This window comes from Phyllostomus discolor, chromosome 2, assembly GCF_004126475.2.
Source record: "Phyllostomus discolor isolate MPI-MPIP mPhyDis1 chromosome 2, mPhyDis1.pri.v3, whole genome shotgun sequence".
Classification (NCBI taxonomy): domain Eukaryota; kingdom Metazoa; phylum Chordata; class Mammalia; order Chiroptera; family Phyllostomidae; genus Phyllostomus; species Phyllostomus discolor.
The window spans coordinates 65,736,699-65,743,287 of record NC_040904.2 but is presented as its reverse complement, the minus strand read 5'-3'; positions in this window follow the sequence as shown (position 1 = coordinate 65,743,287).

Below are 6,589 nucleotides of genomic sequence, written 5' to 3'. Positions count from 1 at the left end.
CGAATCCTGAACATTTCTTCAATGTTTCTTTCAAAGGTTGCATGAGAAAACAAATGTTGCTTTATGTTTCAAAAAAGATAATTATTTATTACCAAAATATTGTGTCATTCATAAGTTAGACCAATTAAAGAATTTAGAAAGTTACATTCCCTATCTGTATTTTTCTCTCATTCCCTCATTCTCTGTTTTGGATGCTAGTAGGAAGGAAGACAATAAATGTATTGACCTGACACCGCAGGTGGCAAACACAAGGCTTATGGGACAAACCCCACCTGGCACCTTGTTTCTACCTGGGGGCAGCACCAAGCTCTCGCTTAACTGTTAAGGGGTACTTAATGTTTATATGTCCTAAAATTACATTTAGCCCTTTGAAGGCAACCACAAGGCTGATGTGGCCCCCAGTGAAAATGAGTTTGACACCCCTACAGACGAATAGTCAGATATTTCTCCAGCAAAATGGGTTTATTTGAGAAAAACTAAGTTACAATTTGAGATATGCCTTTTAATCGTGGGCCAACACCAAGTCCAGAGAACAAAGAAGTGTTCCTTTATAGAAGGAAGAAGGAATTCAGAGGGGTTGTTGTAAACACAGTCTTTTGGAGGAAACTAGGAGTTTGAAGTGTTTTTTCATTGGCTAAACTGTAACAGCCTTTCATTGGCTGAGTGGTTGCTGAGTGAGAAGAGAATCTCCCTGCTGAAATAGTAGAGTAGAACATCTTCCTGTTGGAGATGAAAAGTGTATCTCTTCCTATATAGGGTAATAGATGATGAGTGGTAGGGTACAAGAGCTCAGGCCCTCCCAATTGTAATTTAAGTGAGGTTTCTTTTTTTCAAATAGTCTTCTTCAATTAAAGTTGATGTACAATATTATATTAGTTTCAGGTGAACAACCCAGTGATTAGACATTACCCTGATAAATCTAATACCCATTTTGCATTATACATAGTTATTATAATATTATTGACTATATTCCTTATGCCATACTTTACATCCCTGTGATTATTTTGTAACTAACAATTTGTGATTCTTAAACCCTTCACATTTTCACCCATTAAATAGGTTTATATGTTAATCTTCAGGTTTTTATATATTAATCTTCACACAAGTATTTAAACATTATTTTTAAAGATACTTTTTCTCCAGAGGCACTAAACCAGTTTCTCAAAATGATGTCCATGAATATCTGTCTTCTGATTATAAATGTTAATTTTTTATTCTTGTCCTGATCACCTGAATAAGAATCCCAGTTGACAAGGCTTAATAATTTATATTTTGGAAATAATCCCAGGTAATTTTACATTTAAAAATATTGAAAACCACTACCCTAATGAATGAAATACAAGTTCCATTATAATATATATGAAAGTGGAAAGAATCTTACAGTCAGAAGTATTTTTCAATCTCTTTCAGCCATGCAACAGCCATGATGTAGTTTTCATTGCCTATTTTTTTAAAAAAATGTCTCGCACAGAGAGTGAGCATGCATCAAATTTCATTTACCTCATTAGTAAGAAACAGCAGAAAGATAAAGAGACTTTGAAGAACACTTGTGGAAGGAATGTAAAATGATTGCTAAGTTAGTCAACTTTCCATACAGCAATACAAGCATTGAGCTAGAAAATCATAACATTTATTTCTTCAAGCTAAAAAAAAAAATCGTCCCTCAGAGCCACATAAAATCTGATTTTTTATCATTTACAATTAGCCAAAAATATACTTTGATAATTTGAATTACCCTAAAAGAATCCTGTGAGGGTCACATAGTCACATAACTTGTCTGTGTTTCCCCAGAGGCAGAATCTGAGGCTAAGACTTGGGTGCAAATAGTTTATTTTGGAGGTAATCCCAGGAAATGGGTGTGGGATGGAGTGGGAAGGGGATGGGAAGAGAAATCATCATAGGTCCTTCACAATAGGTAAAGGTGCCTCCAGAGAGGACTCTACTGGCTCTGAGAAGCATACAGAATGTCTCCTTTACTGAAGGGCAGGTGCCTAGAACATTGTTAGTTTGCTCCTGGTTCCCCATTGGTTGCAGGTTTCCATTGGGCAGCGGTGGGGTAGGTTTGTGGAGAGGTTATCTTGCAAGCCCTCGTGAGCAGACCAAGAAATGAAAGTAGAAGACCCTGAGGAAGAAAGTGGACACAAAAGTGGTAGGTGTTTGCAATAGGAAGGTGCAAAGATGAGGTGAGTCTGAGCTTGAAGGGAACTGTCTTCAACCATGGAGTCCTCAAAGCCACGTGCTACAAGAAGGATTGTTGGGAAATGTTTGGCTTTTTTTCTAACCTTTTTATAATCGATTTTAGAGAGAAAAAGGGGGAGAGAGAGAGACATCAATTTTTGTTGTTCTACTTACTTAAGCATTGATTAGTTGATTCTTGTACGTGCCCCAACTGGAGATCGAACCCACAACCTTGGCATGTGAGGACAATGCTCCAACCAACTGAGCTACCTCACCACAGTGAGAAATGTTTTAACATTTTATCAAAGTCAAGCAATTAACATTTTTCCAGATTTAGGAAATCTGTCCTAAATCTGGACAGATTGTGCATGTGTGAAATTCATTATGTGGATTTATATTGCTTTAAATTGTTGGTGCTACAGGTGCTGAGTTTTACTGCCATTTAACATTTTCTGCACATGTTCACATGATCAGTAATGAAACACCAAAGGAAAAAAGGTATGGAAACAACAGTGGGATATGAGTTGGATTGTTAGGTTATCTGCAATTGTGCATTTTTTAGCAAAGCAATACGTTTTATAGTACTTGAGAAAGGAAAGAAAATTATCCACAATTAAAGCTGTGTCTTATAATAAACACATACACACAGTTTGGAAATGAAGACAAAAATTACCAGATCTCTCCTAATAATATGAAAGAAACTTCAAAGTTGAGAATGACGTAACCCATTTATGTCTCCCATGAGACTATCATTGATGTGTTGTATTGTATCATAACTGTGATTGGAAGAATTTTCACAGTGACACATAAAATAAAGCTCTTCCAATCTAAGAAGTCTTAAATTTAATAAAACACTTATGCAAACCCATTGCCTTAAATAAATTGGACTCAAATGTTTAGATAGATTTGATACTTTTTAAAAAATTCATATCTTTGGCATAATCACTAACTGTACATTTTTTTAATTTTTATTTTTTTTATTGTTGCTCAAGTACAGTTTTCTGTCTTTTCCCACCACCCCAGCCCAACACCCCACCCCTTTCCACTAACTCCACATATTAATGCTGAAGTTTGACATGGAGGTTTTAGAAATTCTTCCATTTGGGAAAAGCTCTGAGCTTTTCAACTTCAAGTAAAGCACAGCTTTTGATGCTTCTTGCTTAAGTAATCTCTGTAACATGTTTGGCTTCAGGAAGTAACAAAAGTAACCTAAACAGCTAGGGCTTCTGTTCCTCCCTGCATCTTATGGATATACTGCACTTTAAGGCACTTTCTTTGAAACTTGAAATCCTCTCTAGGTGCATGATTCTGGCCAGGGTGGTCATTGCTATTAGAGCCTAGTGCCAAGACCAATGTGGGCTCAGGCTCCCGACTTATAAGGTTGAAACACAAGGAGTGCCAGAATTCAGATGAGTGTTCATGGGAATCTCCTGGGCCCTGGAGTTAGCCACCTACAGCTGGTTCCAGGACGGCAGCCTGGTTAGTGAATTGCTCGCCCTGGTTGGCATATTTCTTTCATAAAATTGAGTGAATTTGTGTTGCCAAAATGGGGCTGATGTGTTTGGTTTGGGGGAACTAAAATTGTTAAAAACCTGCAGAGGTGTTTTCCCACAGGAGGCAAGCCCTGAAGCATAGAGAGAAAAGGCATATTGTAAAAAAACTGCCTAAGTAAACCTGAATTTTTATACAGAATGTCCATTTAATAGACTGTGCATGCTTTTCTCAATATGAGGGATTAGATATTATATATGCAATATCTTATATACATGTTCTCTGTAAAGGTTACGTGCAAGTCATCTTCAAAATGCCTCTTCATTTTGTGTGTAAGATGTTTACATGTGTTCCTAGGATTTAGCTACTCATGATATTTGTGTCTAGAATTATTTTTTAAAAAATCAATCATTAATACTTTTTTTCGTTTAAATTCTCTTTTTAAATCTATAAGATTAAATCATGCAACATGTCTGTAAAGTTTTAGAGAATGAAAAGCATTTGAAATAAGTACTATGGGGAACACCATAAGAAGTAAATTATGAGTAAATTACAGAAAACATGAGTAATTTATTGTGTACACACTATGATTTAAATATGTATCACATTGAATTTTTACCAAAATTGGTTTGAAATGATTAGGTTTAATTCCTTTTGACAGATAAGAAAACCAAGATTTTGAAAGACTAAGAAATTTGCTAAAATTCTCTAAAGGGAGATGTAAACAGAGTACAGATATGAATCCACCTTCAAATCTAGTGCTCTTTCTAGAAATGAAAACTATCTCTCAGAAATGGAAACCTAGTTAATAAAATACAGAAACAATACCCAACTCCCTTTTTTAAATTAATTATAACTGAAGTGGAAAAAAAAGGTGTCTGTGTTGGAAGCAGGGAAGACAGATGGCTGTTAAAGGTGCTGCTGCCACCAAATATTTTAAAGTTCCATTATCTTTAATTAATATATAAATCTTAAAATATTGCTTAGGTTTGCAAGGATAATTTTTTAAAATAAAATAATATATAAATGATAATGTTCTTCACAGAACAAGTGTGTGTATGTATGTGTGTGTATATATATACACATATAGATGAATCTCGTATTAGCATTCCCAATATTCAAGGACTTTAACACTTTGCTTTCAAAGCAATATGTATATACCTTTGTTTTATCAGAAAAACCTCTGAAGTTGTTTGAGGTCATACAACTCTGCTTTTTAAGTCAGAGTTTTTCATTGCTTTCTCTAACCCAGTCATCCCCTTGCTCCCACTTCTGCCTCTCTATGGGAAAGAAGAATCTTTTGGAGACTTTTCAACATTTTCCAAAATATCCGTTTTTTTTTTAATAGGGTAAGACATTTATAATAAGTAATACCTCACCATTTTGAATACTTGACTACTTCGAGAAAAAATAAATCAAGAAAAATAAATTACTTAGACTGATAATGCACCTATGCATAGGATTAGCATATATTCAGAAGCTAATATATTTTATCTGGATGATTTACTATCAACCATTGTTAATTAAGCCTCACATGTTTCAAGTGTGCCTAATTAAATGATCATTTTGAATAAACTTGATTTCTTATCTTGCTATATAATATGATGCCAAAATATGATTATAGGACTATCCTAAAAAAAGAAAAAAAAAGAGGTCATCCACTACAGGTTAATCAAAAGAGTTTGATTACGTTATTTACAAACTTTTATTTTGTCTCCTTAACCTGATTTCAACCTAGGTATTCATTTATGGACTCAGTAATGTACTGAGTACCTACTGTGTTTGAAGAACAGATACGAGTGAACTCCAGAAGGGCTCATAATGTAATAAGAGGTAGACACACACACAACAGAGGGTGAATCAGGTTTAGAAGAATTTACATGGTGTTTGAGTCAGTTCAGGCTGTTGTAACAAAAATACCTGAACTGGGTGGCCTAGAAAACAGCAGAAATTTATGTCTCACACTTCCAGGGTCTGGGAAGTCCAAGAACAAGGTGACTGCCAATTAGGTATTTGATGAGAGCCTGCTTCCTGGTTCACATACAGCCAAGTTTTTGCTGTACCTTCATGTGGCTGAAGAGAAAAGGGAGGTCACTGAGTTCTTTTTCAGAAAGGCACTAAGCCCATTTGTGAAGCTCTACCCTTACGATCTAATCACCTCCTGCAGTCTCCCTTCTTAATACCAATACACAAGTTAGGTTTCAACATATAAACTGGGAGGACACAAATATCCCTACTCTATATAATACATGACAACAAAGGAGTTTGTTGAAACTCTAAACAGGGATTAAAGAGATGTTTTGTCTGGATTATGAAGGCTGAAAAGGAAGTCACCATTTCATTTATAAAATATTAAGTTGGGTTTCCTCAGAATTGTACTCTACTTTAAAAAAGTGCCTATTGAAATAAATTCAGGTAAGCCCTCAAAACCAAATCATATTTGTGTTTGATAAAGGTGATTTAAATTATTTGATTTTGGGGTTTTGGTCAGTTTCTATCAATCTCCAAATAAAATATTTTAAAATCACACACATTTAAAGGATTAACCAATAAAAGTATCCAAGAATTAACTGATAAAAATGTTAAGGGGATTTGGGATTAAATTTTTTTAAATTTAATTTCTGTCATGTAGACAGAATATCAGTAATGATGTTTCTAAATACAGGTTATATACATAAATTACATAAAACCCAACTCACTGTGGCTAAGCAATAAAAAATAAACTATGTTATAAGGCATTGAAAAAATACAAAAAAGGGCTCTGAGAAGACATGCTTCAGTCAAGGCTCCAACTCCATTTGTCTTGAATCTCTTTGCTCTACTTTGCTTCACATGTTGCTTTTGTATCCAGCTGTTGCCAATTGGCTGCTAACAGACCAAGTCTAAAGCCACACGTGATAGTATTCAGAGGCCAAGAGAC